General features: G+C 41.0%; 1 long non-coding RNA gene across 1 annotated transcript in view; it reads left to right on the top strand.

Annotated features, from left to right (window-relative positions):
* Window positions 1–19818: 19818 nt before the first annotated feature.
* LOC145161593 (uncharacterized) overlaps window positions 19819–20352 on the top strand; it is a 1244-nt gene continuing 710 nt past the window's right edge. The window contains exon 1 of the long non-coding RNA XR_013738549.1: window positions 19819–20324. This is a non-coding gene — a long non-coding RNA (uncharacterized LOC145161593). The remainder of the gene's footprint in view (window positions 20325–20352) is intronic.

Raw genomic sequence — 20352 nt, 5'->3', positions numbered from 1 at the left:
CACAAGTCACGAAGTTCGCTTTACCCCAAGCGAATACTACATCCCATCTGAAGTCGCTTCACCTCCGAACTTTGTCGTCTACCACTCAGTAGCTCCATGCATTTCATGGTCCTTCTCCAACCAACGAACTGACCCACACAGGTCTAAAACATCAGATGGGAACCATTACCTCTCAAAATGAAATCCATCCAAAAATCCGGAATCTCATCCTGCCTACTCAATACACAAATGGAGCCAACTCAAGCTCGAGAGTCTGATTCAACAGCAGAATTGGAACCACTCATCTCCAATTTCATACTCAACTCACGCCCCATATTCCATGAACCTACGCATACACCACTTCTCCAATCGGGATGTAACGAATCCCGCCCATCATGGAGACCCCAGTCTCGCCCCTGGTCCAGCCTCTAGTTTCCCAAAGGCTCAATTGGTAAGGCTACCCAAGCCTAAGAACTGCTCTACGTCATGCTCTGACTAGTGGTTACTACGACGCCCCGTAGTTACATCATCCTTCCTTATTGAATAATGAGTGCTACGGCTCCCCGTAGTCTTAAGACACTACCTCACTGACTCAGAAATGCTACGGCTCCCTGCAGGCTTACGAAACACTCTCACTGACTCGCGAATGCTACGGCTCCCCGCAGGCTTACGACACACCCTCACTGACTTGCGAATGCTACAGCTCCCCGCAGGCTTGCAATACTCTCTCACTAACTCACGAATGCTATGGCTCCCCGCAGGCTTACGACACACTCTCACTGACTCACGAATGCTACGGCTCCCCACAGGCTTGCAATACTCTCTCGCTGACTAGTGAATACTACGGCTCCCCGCAGTACCACAACACTCTTTCTCCCTGTCTCATGGATGCTACGGCTCCCCGTAGTCTTACAACACCCTTTCTATGACTCACGTATGCTACGGCTGAAAGAACCCCTTTCTAAACTTTACAATATTAATCCAAACATGCTACATGCATATTTATAAACATATTTTACATATATGGTCTTATTACAAAAGAGTGGATACAAACCGACTAACGAGGTTTTTACAAAGTTTTATATATTACATAATTTCCCAGGAATTTATACACTAAATACAAAATTCATAATATTATCTATTCTACATCTTCTAACAGTACATAACTATACTGGATGTTTATCACCTGCAATAATTAAACACTGAGAGGGATAAGCGGTGCCGCTTAGTGAGTTCAATAATAGATACAATATAACGTTATGCCATATATATACCAACATGACAGAAACAAAGGGGGACAAAGAACAACAAAGGCAGATGAGTATCATATGACATGCTTTCCATATCAACGAATAATCTGATTCAAAGATTTATAATCAATGAGACATAACAATTTCAATACTTGATATATATCAATAAGACTTTTGCCCATATGGCATGGAAAAATAACCAATTTCTGAATAAACATTTTGGCAAGCTGTGACAACCCGAACCTTTTTCCATTTCCGTTATCCAAATTTCGTTAATAAAATTTGGATTTTTATTAAGTCCCGTCGAATTCCTTGGCTTGGAAAGTCATTTTGAAATTTAGCTTCATATATGAGTCGGGACCAAAACTACGCGAAATTTCGAGTTTTCTGTCGATCAAAACAACCATTCACGACCGCACTTGGGTTCACGGCCGTACACTCGTCTACGGCTAATGTTGGGTGGACCCCACCACCGACCACAAAAACCCCTATAAATACGAGACTCTACCCGCTCATTTACACTTTTCTGGCCGAACACCCTCTACTTCTCTCTCTAGACTATCGACCGTACACCCCTAACACACCTTTATTCTTCCGAAAAACATCGAAAAACACCATTGGGGGTTCATTTCGGAGCATCTAGGACACGTATTCATCGATTCCAGCACTCTTGTTCTTGAAGGGACGGCCGTATACCTTCAAGCTCGTTGACCGTACACTCATCCACGGTCGTACACCTTCAACAGGCAGTCTACGGCCGTACACGGTTCACGGCCGTACACTCCCTTTCACGGCCGTACACACTCCCTGAGTGGTACATTAGGCTGAAAACCCGCTTTCCTCGATTCAATCAAGTCCCGGTAACATTCCTTAACCAAAAGCAAATGTTTTTCCAACACTTTATTTAATGAAATCGCTAATTTAGATACATATATGTATCTAATTGTTATTAGGATTCTGTTAAGTGCCACGTAAAACAACTCGAGGGTCTTCGTTTCCAGTTCATTGATTCGACGCCTGCACACAATTAACGGTGAGTTCATACCCCTACGCTTTTATGATTTTTAACGTTTTCAGGGGGGAATACAAGCCAAACAAAAATGATTTTTGTGAATTAAAACAAAAAGGATTTCAATAAGTTTAAAACTTATGCAATTGATTCAGTCCAACGATTTCTACAAGATACATAAATATTTTATCCCTTTTGTATTATGCGGGGCATAAGGGACACTTTCTGTTAAATATATATATATATATATATATATATATATATATATATATATATATAATTACATAGTTTCAGAAACAATAAACAAATCAAGTACAATACATTTCAGGAAAACTATAATAGGTATAGTTTGGGGTTTTCAAAACACAGTTTTACGAACTCAGAGTTATACATTGCTAAATACATAAGCTATGGCAGAATTAGTTTATGACATACATTATTGCTTTTTGGATACAAGAGTACCATATTAAATAATTATTTAAGTATAATTATTTTTTACTCTACAAGACATGCATCGAATTCAAGTACAAAAGAACATTACGTTTTTCGTATTATTACTTGTAAAGTCGTTAATCTAGTTGGGAGACACGTCCTTGGGCGCTTACAAACATAACTAAGTGGAGGACTACCCTTATGAACCAGAGTCTCCTTGAGGGAGAACATGATTTTGTGTATAGATCTATACGGGACTGACAACCCCGCACCTTGCTGTTAGCCACAGTAGGACCGGCAGGTCTACGGGTGACAAAGTCATAAAGGATATTGGCATCCGATTCACGTCGTATCATGTTTAGTATGGTTATAAAACTCGCCAGTAGATAGTAATGATATATTTACGTAATAAGACACTTTACATGAACAAAGGTTTTCATACAAAGGTCTTCATACAAGGGTATTCACACTACGGTATTCATACAAAGGTTTTCATACAAAGGTTTTCATACAAGGGTATTCACACTACGATATTAATACAAAGGTTTTCATACAAAGGTTTTCATACAAGGGTATTCACACTACGATATTCATACAAAGGTTTTCATAAAAAGATTTTCATACAAAGGTTTTCATACAAGGGTATTCATACAAAGGTATTCACACTACGGTATTCATGGCGTGGTGACCCCAGTTCCCGAGCCAACAAAGGGAGAGAACCATAAACAAAATTCGGGGAACAAGAGGAAGGAGCGAACAACACAGGACCCCCCACAAGAGCAACAAGTAGTTACTGTACACGCCGCCACAACACCTGCCACTCCAGCGCCTGTTAGTCGATATGCTGGAACCCTCCTGAGGTGTAGTAAGTGTAACTACCACCACACCGGAGCTTGCCAGGAGATGCAGTGCAAGAATTGTCGTAGGAAGGGGCATACTGCCCGTTTCTGCATGGCGCCGACACAACCAATCTCCCAATCCCCAGAGTAGAAGTGAATCAGGCCTACTATGAGTGTGGTGAGATTGGGCACTACAAGAGGGACTACCCAATAACGAAGAACTCGGGAGGGGAAGGGTGAATACTGATGATCACCGCAGGAGAGACTGCCCCGGAACCACCTGTAAACAGCGATACTTCTTCTAAATAAATTTACTTTAAAACTTAAAATTTTATTAAAAATTTGGGGAAATTAAAAAGTAGTTATAAATTATTTACTATAACAACACACAACATTCACAAGAGAACTAAAGATCCATTCAGGTGAGCTATGATGGCTTAGTATGTACATCAGGGTTATGCATAACTAAGATTTTGCAGACTTAGAGTGAGTGATTCCGCCTCATTTCCTGTTCCTTATCTGGTTGTGGATTTAGGGCAGAGTCACTCAGTCGACCGTCTTATTCATCTTAGTTATACACAACTTGTATGTGCCAAGCGATCATAGGTGTACCGAGAGGGATCATAATATAAAGTATCGTCACTAGTCATCAAAGCACTTTCACTGCTAGTACTCGCTTATTGCGGTCCGATTTGTGGCAGTGGTAATATCGAGAAAACACTAGAAAGCCTACATAGAATGCACTGTCGAGCACACTCGGAATACACCATCATTATAACAAAAGTTTCTTTCAAATCGACTTAACACTTGTTTCTATAAAGAGTCCGTCATCGTCATTCGACGTGGATTGGCATGGTCCTTACCATACCAAGTTCATGTGTTACGAAAACCCACCGCCTTAACCGACCGATTAGCGAAACCCTCGTCACTCGTAACGACAGCCCGACCCATACCTCAGAATTTTCTCTTGTCTTCTAAACCTCGAAGTACTCATAAGAGGAGTACTATGACCTCCGAAACTTTGCTGACGTATAATCAGCAGACCTTTCCGAACTACCACTCGTTCAACAGATCAAGTTCAAGCACAGAGGATAAGGACGAATACGGTTAACCTATCACTATTAAGTGTATACGCGAGGGTGGTATATAATTATGATTATGCGGATTTAGTATGTGTGTTTCCGCCCTATCTCATGTTTCTTGTTTGGTTGTGGACCTGGGGCAGAGTCGTACATCCGACCGTCTTACTAATCTTAATTATATACGACTTGTATATACGAGGTGCTGATAGGTGGACCAGGTATGAATCCTATCATGAACTTCAGGGAAAAATTGCCCAGCTCTACGAGTAGATATTCTACCATTCAGAGGAGCACGATCCCAGGAGTCCTGCTAAGAAAGCCAATTTCGGGACGAAATTCCATCTAACGGGGGGATGATGTCACAACCCGAAAATTTCTATCTTGTGAGGTCAAACACATCAACTTAAGGTCAAACTTATTGGTTTCTAGACCGAGTATACGTAAGGGTTACATGTTAGGAAGTGAACCACGTAAGAACCGAGAGCCTAGATCAACATTCGAGCCATAAAACCTCATCAAGTGAGGTTCACGGCCGCAAACCATGTTCACGGCCGTGAACCCTCCTTAGGCCGTGAACTAGTCCCTATTTATATGAGATGGCTGATTTTCTTTCATTTCTTTCTTCCTTGGCCGTGATCCTCCCATTCTCTCTCAAGTATCATCCTCAAGAAACACTCGTTTATTCCCTTAAACTTCCCATTTATTTTGTATCTTCTTGGAACACAAAAAAGGGCCTTCAATCACTTGCTAAACACCAAAATCTTCAAGTGTTCTTCATTTTCTTGGGCCGTGAACCCTTCTTCAGGGTCGTGAACCCTTCAACTTGGGCCGTGAACACCATTTCAGCCTTCCAACTTGCTTCTAACACTCCTTTGGTGAGTTATTCTTGCATCCTAGGTTGTTTCCTAATCTCCCTCGTAGTTAGATTCATTAATTTCTTGCCTATATGTATCATTACATGCTATTTCAGACTCGTTTGTGCTTCGAGACTTCACTCGTGGAACTTATCATTCTATATTGAATCTTCAATTGAATCACCCACATAAGGTGAGTTCATACCCCCATATCTTTTCTAACTTTTTAATGTTTTTAGGGGGGGATTGAAAAATATAAATTGCTTATTATGTCTTTCTTACCTTTAAAATGTATTTAGAACATAAAACTTGTTAAAACATGGAAATAAGCTTATAAGCTATAAGTTAGTTTATGAAACAAAGGAAATCTTTTTGCAAACTTATATGTTATTTATCAAAAAGGATTTTCGCATTATTACTTGTAAAGTCGTTAATCTAGCTTGTGAGAACGTCTTCGAGTACTCACATTAAGTACCGGCGGAAGTCTACCCTTATGAACCAGAGTCTCCTGGAGGGAGAGCGTGAAATTGTGTATAGATCTATATGGGACCAAAAATCCCACACCCTTACTGTTAGCTACAGTTGGATCGGCAGGTCTGCGGGTGACAAAGTCATAAATGATACAGGCGTCCGTTACACGTCGTATCAACTAGTATGGTCATAACTCTCACAAATAGTTACTAACGATATATTTACGTAGTAATATTCTTTCTTAAACAATCTCAAGGGATATTAACTATGTGATTACTCAATATATACTATAGGGTTAGATAAAACTGAAGTCCGGTAGACAGTGGAATGTGTGATTTCCGCCTTATTTCCTATTCCTTGTTTGGTTGTGGGCTTAGGGCAGATTTACCCATTCAACTGTCTGTTCAATCTCGGTTATATACAAATCGTATGTATTAAGTGATCATAGGAGGGTAGTATCGCCGTATCAGGCTTTCAGGGTAAACAAGTCTTTATTCAGTTTAACTTATCGACTAAACTAGATATCATTGAAGTAAGTATATTGATTATATTGTGCTTTTCGATCTTGGAACAACTTAGACATCCAGTCAGTTTTATAGGAAATATAGGATTTTCTATGGTAAACATCGTTCTTCTAAGGTAAACAGTTTTCGATAGAACTTTCTGAAAACAATAACATTCATTACCGAAAACAATGTTTCACAATAGAGTTAGTGAAACTAGAAACTCATTTATAAAAGGTTTAATACTTCTTATTAAACCAGTATAACATAAAGGACCTTTATTGGTTCATTCTATAATTCATTAGTTTATACATCAGGGTTATATATAATTAATATCTGATATGCAGTGGAATGTGTGATTTCCGCCTTACTTCCTGTTCCTTGTTTTGTTGTGGGCTTAGGGCAGATTCACACATTTAACTGTCCATTCGATGTTAGATTATATATAACTAATATAAACTAAGCAATTATAGAAGGAACTATTGTGGTAACCATTTTACTAAAGAAAATATATGATTTTCTTAAAGAATATTTTCATCAAATGTCAATGAACTATTACAGTTAACTCCGTAAGCACCTGGTGAATACATCAGGGTTCTATACAATGAGGATCTAACAAACAATGGAATGTGTGTCTTCCGCCTCATTTCCTGTTCCTTGTTTGGTTGTGGGCTTATGGCAGATCCACACAATTTATTGTCTGTTAGATCTGGATTGTATATAACTAGTATTCATTAAGTACTCATAGAAGGAATTGTAAGAGTCATTTTTACTTATCATTAATCACATCAGAAAATATAGGTTTTTCTGGAGGAACTGGCGAACTTTTCTAAAGAACTCAGACTATACTTTTTATAACAAAAATACTTATGAACTCACCAGCTTAAATGCTGATCTACTCTTTCAAAATAACTTGTATTCTCCGGAAACTAGTAGTCAGGTACGCGCACAGGGATTCAGAAGATGGAGCATAGTAGCTTCATGTCTTTATTTTGTTATTTACTTTTGTAGTAAATCTTTTGTGAATCGAATACATTGTAAACACTTGAATATTAATGCAATGGTTGTTGTTACTTTGATTACTATGATGCATGTTTTGTGATACTGAGCATGACGTCCTCCGCCCCCGAACGTTTTCGCCATTCCGGTTTGGGGGTGTGACAGGTTACTCCTGCGGTGAAGAGTCGCGCATTTCAGTTGACTACTGAGGAGGCTCGGGAAGCGCCAGACGTCGTGGCTAATACGCATTTTATTTTTCCTGCTTGATATTGATTTGTATTGCTTATGTGTATATATATGTGCTCATGTATAGGGACCTTTCTGGTCAATGGTGTGTCGGCTCACGTTCTTTTCGATTTGGGAGCTACCCGATCGTTCGTATCCCTTGCGCTTAGCAAGAAGTTCCGGGATGCTCCGGGAACTTTGGATTCCTCGCTTGAGGTTGAGATTGCGGATGACCGCACCATGAGTGCTGCGAGGGTGTATCGGGATTGTGTCCTGAATGTGTTTGGGGAGAGGTTCTGTGTGGATTTGGTTCCTATACCATTGCGAGGGTTGAAGGTGATCTTCAGGATGGACTGGTTGGGGGGCAATGGGGCCAAGATAGATTGTGAGTGCCATTTGTTGAGAGTTCGAACCCCAAGTGGGGGAGAACTAGTTATTTATGGGGAGAGGGCCTCGCAAGGGCCAACCCTTTGTTCAACTGCGAGGGCTAGGAGACTAGTCCATCAGGGTTGTTCGGGATTTTTGGCATACATCTCGGATACGACGGTTGAGACTCTCGACAGATTTGGGCAGTGTACCGGTTGTAAAGGATTTTTGGGATGTCTTTCCTGAGGAGTTTCCTAGGGTGCCTCCGGAGAGGCAAGTAGAGTTTTGCATTGATTTGGTGTCGGGTGCCGCTCTGATAGCTAAGGCACCATACCGGCTAGCTCCGCCCGAGATGCAGGAGCTGCCTACGTAGCTTTAGGACCTGCTATACCGAGGGTTTATTCGTACAAGCAGTTCCCCATGGGGAGCACCGATCCTGTTTGTGAAGAAGAAGGACGGGTCACACAGGATGTGTATTGATTATCGAGAGATGAACAAGCTAACGGTGAAAAACCGTTATCCGCTCCCGAGGATCGATGATTTGTTCGATCAGCTATAGGGTGCATCTTGGTTTTCCAAGATTGATCTTCGGTCGGGGTACCATCAGATGAGGATTAGGGATGAGGATATACCGAAGACAGCTTTCAGGACTCGGTACGGATACTATGAGTTTGTGGTGATGCCAATCGGGCTCACCAATTCCCCATCAGCGTTCATGGATCTCATGAACAGGGTGTGTAGGCCGATGTTGGATTGGTCGGTGATCGTTTTTATTGATGATATTTTGGTATATTCTAAGACCAAGGAGCAGCACGAGCATCATCTGAGGGAGGTATTGGAGACACTGAGGACGGAAAGGCTTTATGCCAAGTTCTCAAAGTGTGATTTCTGGTTACGAGAGGTGCGGTTTTTGGGGCACATCATCAACCAAGAGATTATTTTGGTTGATCCAGCCAAGATTGAGGCAGTAATGCGGTGGGAAGTACTGAAGAATGCATTTGAGATTCATAGCTTCTTGGGTCTAGCGGGGTATTATTGGAGATTCATCTAGGATTTCTCCAAGACCATCGTACCCTTGACTCGCTTGACCAAGAAGAATGTGACTTTTCGGTGGGGCCTGGACCAGCAGTTGGCTTTCGAGACCTTGAGACAGAGGTTATGTAAGGCCCCAATTTTAGCACTACCTGATGGGTTGGAGGATTCGGTAGTCTATTGTGATGCGTCTATCACTGGGTTAGGCATTGTTTTGATGCAGAGGGGTAGTCTATTGTGATGCGTCTATCGCGTACTCCTCAAGGCAGCTGAAGCCTCATGAGGCGAACTACCCCACTCACAACCTGGAATTTGGAGTTGTGGTGTTTGCTCTTAAAATTTGTAGGCACTACTTGTACGAAGTTCGGTGCACCATCTTTACTGATCATAAAAGTTTGAAGTATTTGGTGGATCAGCAGAACCTTAACATGCGGCAGAGGAGATGGTTGGATGTACTGAAAGATTATGAGTGCAAGATCTTGTACCATCTAGGGAAGGCCAACGTGGTGGCCGATGCTTTGAGCCGCAAGGCGGCAAGTGCTCCGATCGGGAATGTTTGTTTGAGGATGACAGTGATCTCTTCATTGTTGGATATGATCAAGGGGGCTCAGGTGGAGGGTTTGAAGAAAGAGAACTGGAAGATAGAGCGGATTCGAGGTCAAATTCCCTTGTTTGTTTGGGATAGTCGAGGTCTTCTGACACAGTGTGGCCAGGTGTGGGTACCGATAATTGGTGGAGTGAGACAGAAGATATTGGAGGAGGCACACAGATCCAAGTTCTCTACTCACCCGGGGGCCACAAAGATGTATAGGGATCTGAGGTTGAGTTACTGGTGGCCCTACATGAAGCGGGAGATTGTGTGGTACGTGGAGCGGTGCTTGACCTGCAGGAAGGTCAAGGCCGAACATCAGAGGCCCCATGGAAAGGTTCAGCCGTTACCCATTCCTATGTGGAAATGGGAAAAGATCACCATGGACTTCATCACAAAGTTACCAAGGACGGCGAGGTGTGTGGATTCTATTTGGGTCATTGTGGACAGGTTGACGAAGAGTGTCCATTTTATTCCGATCTCTGAGAGTATCTCTGCTGAGAAATTAGCAGATATTTATGTACGGGAGGTAGTGTTCAGGCACGGGGTGCCAGTATCGGTGGTCTCCGATCGGGATGTCCATTTTACATCTAAGTTTTAGAGGAAGTTCCATGAAGAGTTGGGCACTCAGTTACATTTCAACACTGCTTACCACCTCCAGACAGAAGGCCAGAATAAGAGGATAATCCAGACACTCGAGGATATGCTTCGGGCATGCGTACTGGATTTCGGAGGTAGTTGGGATACATACCTCCCACTAGCATAGTTTTCATATAGCAATACTTATCATGCTAGTATCGACCGACCCCCGTTTGAGATGTTGTATGGTCGGAGGTGTAGGACCCTAGTTTGTTCGGGTGAGGTAGGACAACGAGTCATGGGAAGCACCGAGGTGGTACTCAAGACTACTGTGTTGATTCAGTAGGTGTGTGACAGGCTGCGGGTCGCATAGAGCCTTCAGAAGAGTTATGCTGACCGACGCTGATCGGATCTCGAGTTTCAGATGGGAGATTTTGTCTTACTGAAAGTGTCACCATGGAAGGGTATCATTAGGTTTCGGAAGAGGGGCAAGTTAGGGCCTCGATATATTGGTCTGTTCAGGGTTTTTGCCCGGGTGGGAAAAGTGGCTTACCGTTTGGATCTGCCAGACGAGCTTAGCCAGATTCACAATACCTTCCATGTGTCCCAGCTTCGGAAGTGTGTCACTGACGAGGCCGCATTTATCTCTTTGGACGGCATTCAGGTAGATGAGAGCCTGAACTACATTGAGAAACCTATCGCGGTTCTGGATAGGAAGACTAAGGTACTTTGTAACAAGGAGATGAAGCTAGTGAAGGTGCAATGGCAGCACCGAAGAGGCTCTGAATGGACATGGGAGCCGGAGGATGAGATGCGGGAGCATTACCCGGATCTGTTTGAGTATACGGACTTCGAGGACGAAGTCTAGTTCAAGTGGGGGAGAGTTGTAACACTCCAAATCATGTAAACCATTCTAACCCTTTTAAATGATTTAGTTGGAAAAAATGGCCCCTTTTCGTACGTTGGGCGTACCGAAGAGTACGCTTAGCGTACTAAGGAAGAAGGATCGCAAAGGAGTATTGAGTATACGGGCCGTACACGTAAGTACGCGGGGCGTACATTACAGAGGGCCAAAACCCTAATTTTCGGACTTGACACCGATTTAAGCATTCTTAAGTCATTGGGACTAAACCCTAATCCGCCTCTAGAGCCTCATTTCATCCCTTTACCTCACTTTTCCTTTGAGGGTGTGATTTTGGAGCATAGAAGTGTCTTGGTGGCCATTTTGGAGCTTATTCAAGAAGAAGAAGTTAGTGAGCAAGCTTGGAGTGACTTTGGGCTTCAAGAATCTACATCTAGTTCACCTTGAAGAGCTTCTGGAGGTATAAAGTCTTGATCTTGCCACCTTGTTCTTTAAGATCTAGTTAGGGTTTCTATATTGTCCCTTTTGTTGGTTCTTGGACCTTCTCTTGAGAGTTGAGCAACTCCAGAGATTGAAATGGTTAGATCTGAGCTTTGTGAGCATACTAGATGCATAAAGGTGCTAGCTTGAAGGTTATCTAGACTCCATGCACGAGCTTGAAGCTTTATATGAAGTCCTAATGTGAAGAATGAAGTTTGGAGGTCCCATGTGACATCCCCATTTTTCACGGCCAGAAAAGACCGATTTTTGTTTATGCTTTATAAAAATCAGAGTATCTCCTTTAATAAAAGTGTTGCGGAATTTGTTCCCAGAAAAACATGATAAATACGTTATCAAAGCATTTCCGAAGAAATGTATTTTTATTCATTTTCAAAACCTTGGGATGTCATCGTCAATACAGAAACATAAGCATAAACAGAACTTACATTTATTTACACTAGTGATCTACATCTCTTTTAAATCTCTCAGGGTAATGTAACTTCATATCGACACCTATGATACAAATAAACTGAGTGGGTCAGGTTGGGAAACCTGGTGAGTACATAGGGTTTTCAACCCACAATAATATAATTATTATGTTTAATCATCAAACAATTAACCCAATTACCCATCCCCATTATCTTATTTACTCTTAAGGATCTACCCTAAGAATCAACTATTTCTTGTTCATTCGTTCCTAAGGATCATCCTAAGGAATAGGCACGAAATCCATTGTTGCCAGGGTTTACTCAACAGGCACTAAATCCATAGTTGCCAGGGTTTGCTCAACAGGCACTAAATCCATAGCTGCAAGGGCTATTTCGTTTATCAACAATATCGTTTCCGAGAATCCACTCGCAATACATGTCAATGGGTTTTTATCTCGTTTATCGACAGTATCGTTTCCGACAATCCACTCGCAATACATGTCAATGGGCTTTTAGAGTACATCTGGTGAATACACAGTTCAAAACACCTACAGGTTGCGAGTCTGCTAGTGTCCACTGGACTGTCTAGAATAGTCCGTGGTTGCCATCCATACTCTGGTGAATGACGGGGCCAACACATGGGTAAAAGGCTTCTCTCATGGTTTACCTCTCACCCTTATCTCATGGTCTATATCACTTTTCATCATTTTATTTTTGTCACACAACAACTATTTCATCTACCCATGTTTTACCCAACACATTTTGTAGATATAAAATACATATACAGTTTAAATCATTTAAAACATGTATAAAAATCTTTCACCCAGCACAGACGGCAAGTATACAGACAATATGCACACATAGCACGTAATTTATATTAAATACTTCATATCTATGTGTAAGATGAAAGGGACTATGCACTCACCTAAAAGGCGGCGACTCGGAAGTCGGACAGCGCTTCGTTATCTCAAAACAATTTTCCCTTGACAAAATCTAGTATCAATACCACTAGGGTTTAGTCTAACGTTAACCGAGACTAATTAATAGTCTAGCTATTATTATTATTATTATTATATAAGCGTTAAACAACACTATATAACTCATAATAATAGCCCAAATAATTATTATAAGGTCCTAATAACATTACTATATTAAAACATAAGCTATACTAAAGATAGGTTAGGCGTAGCGCACTTACAGCGGGTTTTTCTCAAAAACCGGGCTTCGCTGGAGCAGCGTTCCCGAGCCGAAAGGCTCCTTTCTCGGGACTCCGGGAGCCTCGGGGCTTCCTTCGGGTGCTAGGGAGGTTCCCTAGGCTTTTTGGGGGGTTTGGGGGGTTAGAGAGAGAGTTTAAAGAGAGAAAGTGAAGTTGGGAAGGTGTGAAGAATGAGGGAGCCCGACACCTCTATTTATAGGCTGGAAAACAGCTCTACTCGTCGAGTAGGTCCTCCTACTCGTCGAGTCCATGCCAGGTGTCACTCTCTGGTGGCTTGCCTTGGGGAGAAAGCCTTGGCCCTTATTCAGCCACGTCACCCCTTTTGCAGCAGCACCCTGCCGACTTCTAAACCCCGTAACTTTCGCATACGAGCTCCGTTTTCGACGTTCTTTTTTTCCACGCGTAGGTAAAAACAAGATCTACAACTTTCATTTAGACTCCATTGGCTAATTCTCGACCGATCTTAAATTTAACAGTAGGATGAGATTAGACTGTTAAATGACCACGAAGAATTCGTAACTCCTTCATACGGACTCCATTTTCGTCTGTCTTTTTACCGTTGAGTTCCTATTAATGAGATCTTCAACTCTCATTTAGGTTGCGTAAGCCAAAAACCGCTCAAACTAAAATTCGAGTTTCGGGCCGTGCACTGCTGTGCCAAATCTTAGAAAATTCATAACTTACTCATACGAAGTCAGATTTGGGCGTTCTTTTTATGGATGTTATCGGTTTAACATATACTACAACTTTTGTTTAGATCACTAAGGCTAAAAAGTCCTCTAGTGTAAATTCACTATTTACGTCTCCCGGTGTCGTGCCGGTTTTGCCGAAAAACTTCGACGAGCCATAACTTCTTCGTTATAACTCGGATTTCGGCGTTCTTTATATGTACGGAACCCTTGAGACATATTCTACAACTTGGTTAAGATTATTTATTATAAATAATATTTTGTCAAAAAGTCGTTTTCGACCCCTATTATCTCTAAATTGACTAGCCCGGATCTACGGGCGTTACAATTATCTCCCCCTTAGGATGATTACGTCCCGGAATCATCAACAAAACAGGGTTGTATAATGACTCCATATGTTATCTCTTCATCCTAGGTAATAATCGTAACTTCTATGTTCCTTCGAATGAGTATGTAACTCTTGGACTCCTTGTCTGCAGGTGGTGCTCGATCTTGCACTTGCTCCCTATCTCACGTTATACTCCAAATTATGACCTTCAAGTCACAATCTCGATCCTCACTGGACACGAACTTAAGATAAGTTCTTTTATTACTACAATGGACCGATGTGTCATATTCTAATGACCTATCATCGTATGTTGCAACGCTTAGACTCAGGTTTCTTAGAGTCAAATTCCAGAACAGACTATACCTTCCTTATTGTTCTAATGGGATATAATCACATCTTAAAAGGTAGCATTTCTAGCTACAAGCAACTATCGCGATACCTCTACTGATCGCTTTTTATTTCAATCTTCTGTCTTAAGTCAGATGCTACATCGAACTTGATTCTCTGAACCACATAACATACTCAGCGTAGTCGGACTCAATTTGATATGATCACTAGGGTCGGAATAACAATCATCTTCTTAGTCATTACCGAAACGATGGTAGCGACATACTTGAATAAAACGAAATGAATTACTAGCTCCTTGGTAACCTTGTGACTTTCCCTGATCCAAGCGTGAGTCCTGTGCTTCCGGTAGTATATGCATCTACTATCTTTCACACCTACTCATACTCGTCCCAAGTATTGTCTCGTAGTCCCCAAGTTCTAAAATCACAAAACAATTTAACACATACGAGTGTGTCCAAATAATCATAAAAAGAAAAAAAAATTCCCTAGACTTTACTAGGACTTCTTCCATGCACATCTTCAATCATCAATTCTGCTTCAACTCGGTTGGTATTGGAAATTCAAGACCATGGGATAACTTTATGGATTATACCAAAAATTCTTTCTTTCTGCCAATCGAAAGTGTACTTCTCCCGTACTAGACGTATTATTTATTAGACGCATTCTAAAGGCAAGATACCTCTCTTACGATATCTTCTGATAGGTATCATTCACTATCGTAAGCCTTATTATTTCCTCTATTTTATCAGTCTATCATGGTTCGCATCACTTCCTGAACTTCTGCCATTGTGATAGGTTCGGGTGCAGGCGCAACGACCGATGCATGACCCGTCACATTCTTCGGCTCAGGTTGTCATCTTCCTCGGATATTTCCTAGTCTGTCTTCACCATGACATTTTGTACACCAAATCAGACATTTGGTGTACCGAGGCGAGAATTTAACATAGGAAAGTTTTTTTTTACGATAGACGTATAAGTCTCCCTATTACTCCGAAAAGTTACATGTCAGTTCTAATATCGTAATTAAACGTTTAGAAATCTGAACACATAAAATTTCCAGATCCGGTCGGCAATAGGCCATAGATCCGAACAAATAATAGCATATAAGGCATCTTTATAGCTATAACATAAAACATTTAGCACATAAAACATTTTAGGCATCTTTCCTAAAATAAACTAGTGCTCGTGTCTAAAATATAGCAGACACTCATCTCACAATCATCGCTTAGTCATTCTAAGTTTAAGTCTAGAAATAAATCCATATTCCTAGTTCGCTTAAACTAATGCTCTGATACCAACTGTGACATCCCCATTTTTCACGGCCAGAAAAGACCGATTTTTGTTTATGCTTTATAAAAATCAGAGTATCTCCTTTAATAAAAGTGTTGCGGAATTTGTTCCCAGAAAAACATGATAAATACGTTATCAAAGCATTTCCGAAGAAATGTATTTTTATTCATTTTCAAAACCTTGGGATGTCATCGTCAATACAGAAACATAAGCATAAACATAACTTACATTTATTTACACTAGTGATCTACATCTCTTTTAAATCTCTCAGGGTAATGTAACTTCATATCGACACCTATGATACAAATAAACTGAGTGGGTCAGGTTGGGAAACCTGGTGAGTACATAGGGTTTTCAACCCACAATAATATAATTATTATGTTTAATCATCAAACAATTAACCCAATTACCCATCCCCATTATCTTATTTACTCTTAAGGATCTACCCTAAGAATCAACTATTTCTTGTTCATTCGTTCCTAAGGATCATCCTAAGGAATAGGCACGAAATCCATCGTTGCCAGGGTTTACTCAACGGGCACTAAATCTATAGTTGCCAGGGTTTACTCAACAGGCACTAAATCCATAGCTGCCAGGGCTATTTCGTTTATCAACAGTATCGTTTCCGAGAATCCACTCGCAATACATGTCAATGGGTTTTTATCTCGTTTATCGACAGTATCGTTTCCGACAATACACTCGCAATACATGTCAATGGGTTTTTAGAGTACATCTGGTGAATACACAGTTCAAAACACCTACAGGTTGCGAGTCTGCTAGTGTCCACTGGACTGTCTAGAATAGTCCGTGGTTGCCATCCATACTCTGGTGAATGACGGGGCCAACACATGGGTAAAAGGCTTCTCTCATGGTTTACCTCTCACCCTTATCTCATGGTCTATATCACTTTTCATCATTTTATTTTTGTCACACAGCAACTATTTCATCTACCCATGTTTTACCCAACACATTTTGTAGATATAAAATACATATACAGTTTAAATCATTTAAAACATGTATAAAAATCTTTCACCCAGCACAGACGGCAAGTATACAGACAATATGCACACATAGCACGTAATTTATATTAAATACTTCATATCTATGTGTAAGATGAAAGGGACTATGCACTCACCTAAAAAGTGGCGACTCGGAACTCGGACAACGCTTCGTTATCTCAAAACAATTTTCCCTTGACAAAACCTAGTATCAATACCACTAGGGTTTAGTCTAACGTTAACTGAGACTAATTAATAGTCTAGCTATTATTATTATTATTATATAAGCGTTAAACAACACTATATAACTCATAATAATAGCCCAAATAATTATTATAAGGTCCTAATAACATTACTATATTAAAACATAAGCTATACTAAAGATAGGTTAGGCGTAGCGCACTTACAGCGGGTTTTTCTCAAAAACCGGGCTTCGCCGGAGCAACGTTCCCGAGCCAAAAGGCTCCTTTCTCGGGACTCCGGGAGCCTCGGGGCTTCCTTCGGGTGCTAGGGAGTTCCCTAGGCTTTTTGGGGGGTTTGGGGGGTTAGAGAGAGAGTTTAGAGAGAGAAAGTGAAGTTGGGAAGGTGTGAAGAATGAGGGAGCCCGACACCTCTATTTATAGGCTGGAAAACAGCTCTACTCGTCGAGTAGGTCCTCCTACTCGTCGAGTCCATGCCAGGTGTCACCCTCTGGTGGCTTGCCTTGGGGAGAAAGCCTTGGCCCTTATTCAGCCACGTCACCCCTTTTGCAGCAGCACCCTGCCGACTTCTAAACCCCGTAACTTTCGCATACGAGCTCCGTTTTCGACGTTCTTTTTTTCCACGCGTAGGTAAAAACAAGATCTACAACTTTCATTTAGACTCCATTGGCTAATTCTCGACCGATATTAAATTTAACAGTAGGATGAGATTAGACTGTTAAATGACCACGAAGAATTCGTAACTCCTTCATACGGACTCCGTTTTCGTCTGTCTTTTTACCGTTGAGTTCCTATTAATGAGATCTTCAACTCTCATTTAGGTTGCGTAAGCCAAAAACCGCTCAAACTAAAATTCGAGTTTCGGGCCGTGCACTGCTGTGCCAAATCTTAGAAAATTCATAACTTACTCATACGAAGTCAGATTTGGGCGTTCTTTTTATGGATGTTATCGGTTTAACATATACTACAACTTTTGTTTAGATCACTAAGGCTAAAAAGTCCTCTATTGTAAATTCACTATTTACGTCTCCCGGTGTCGTGTCGGTTTTGCCGAAAAACTTCGACGAGCCATAACTTCTTCGTTATAACTCGGATTTCGGCGTTCTTTATATGTACGGAACCCGTGAGACATATTCTACAACTTGGTTAAGATTATTTATTCTAAATAATATTTTGTCGAAAAGTCATTTTCGACATCTATTATCTCTAAATTGACTAGCCCGGATCTACGGGCGTTACAATTATCTCCCCCTTAGGATGATTACGTCCCGGAATCATCAACAAAACAGGGCTGTATAATGACTCCATATGTTATCTTTTCATCCTAGGTAATAATCATAACTTCTATGTTCCTTCGAATGAGTATGTAACTCTTGGACTCCTTGTCTGCAGGTGGTGCTCGATCTTGAACTTGCTCCCTATCTCACGTTATACTCCAAATTATGACCTTCAAGTCACAATCTCGATCCTCACTGGACACGAACTTAAGATAAGTTCTTTTATTACTACAATGGACCGATGTGTCATATTCTAATGACCTATCATCGTATGTTGCAACGCTTAGACTCAGGTTTCTTAGAGTCAAATTCCAGAACAGACTATACCTTCCTTATTGTTCTAATGGGATATAATCACATCTTAAAAGGTAGCATTTCTAGCTACAAGCAACTATCGCGATACCTCTACTGATCGCTTTTTATTTCAATCTTCTGTCTTAAGTCAGATGCTACATCGAACTTGATTCTCTGAACCACATAACATACTCAGCGTAGTCGGACTCAATTTGATATGACCACTAGGGTCGGAATAACAATCATCTTCTTAGTCATTACCTATCACCCGCTTCGATTGATCGGTCGACGGTTGTAGCTAGCAACCACATGTGGGGATGTCAACCCCGTAGAGATCTATACATACGTATCTCGCTCCGAAGATTAACGGTTACAGTAGTGTGGGTATGCTAAGTGTTTAAACTCAGCTAATGAATAACGTCTCACAAAAAAGCCCTTAACTAAAAAGTTGGTGAATAACTCTCAGCCCTAACTTAATTGTGATTAAGTCACTAGGCATAATGAATATCGTTGTATAAGGTTTATAAAAACCGAGTACGTTTAACATGTCTGTAATAGTGTAATGTGCTCACTTTTATAAAAATAAATGTTTCAAATTAATGAACATATGTACATATATAAACATTGTGTACTTAAACATATAAATGAACATTCATAGCAATAGCTTGAATCCTTGAAATACTACAATATTTTATAACGTGCTTGTTATAATATACAATGTCACATAAAAATCATATAATTTTGTATTGTGTATTATTTGTTGCATGAAATAGTTATTTCACGATAAAATAACCTTAATACGTATACGAAAAATTTATACTAGTTTATTCGTAACAATATGGTAAATTGTTAAATAATAATATTTTTATAAACTAGATTTATTGTATTTTCGCATAAAAATGAAACTGATTTGTATAAACAAAATATTTAGGCACATGTATTCCCTAAAGTATATTGGCTTTTTGGTAATTTAATTAGAGGGTTAGGACTGTTTTGGTAAGAAAAATACCAAATAAGGGGTTTGTTTTGAATAAATGGAATCCTTGTTTATGGATTGGGACTGATTTGATGAATTTTTGTCAAGTGAGGGTTAGTTTTGTTTAATTTAAATGAAAGTTTGAATTTTTGATTTGACCGTTGACTTGGTCAAAATCAAAACTCGTTTCTTTTCTTTTTAGGTCGAAGCCCCGTATCAGTTATCAAACGGCTACAGCTAAGGAAGGGGCATCGTCTTCTTACCCCTTCGACTGATCGGGAACGAGAAGAAGAACATAACGCCGTCGAAACAGCGCCGATGGGCATCTACCGTGGGTGGGTCGCAGAAGCTACTCCGGGGTTCGTCCGATTCGAAGAAATAAGGAGGCAACGGTGGTGGTTCTTGGCCCGGTGATGGCAAATCCGTCAGGGGGAGCAGCGTCGGTCGGCGACGAGGCCGAAGAGAAGGGAGGAAGAAGCAGCGATGGATCATCAGTCGGCTTCGCAAAGCGATGTGGTCTCCTGGCTTCCACGGGCCGAAGCGAAGAACGGGATGGGGTAGGGCATCAACGAGGGTCGATGGGCTCCGAAGAGATGGAGGGCGTGAAGAAGCAGCGAAGTCTTCCTCGTCTCCGGCTGCGAGGTGTGAGGTCCGGACACTGCAAGCAGCGGTAGCAGTGAAGACAGGACCATTTGACCCTAAAGCAATCCACTGAAATGCAATGCGTTGGTAAGCCATCCTGTAATTAGTTATATCT

This window comes from Lactuca virosa, chromosome 2, assembly GCF_052849685.1.
Source record: "Lactuca virosa cultivar CGN04683 chromosome 2, Lactuca_virosa_CGN04683_v6, whole genome shotgun sequence".
Classification (NCBI taxonomy): domain Eukaryota; kingdom Viridiplantae; phylum Streptophyta; class Magnoliopsida; order Asterales; family Asteraceae; genus Lactuca; species Lactuca virosa.
Note: the sequence above shows the minus strand (reverse complement) of the source record. Positions and strands in the feature narration are given on the sequence as shown.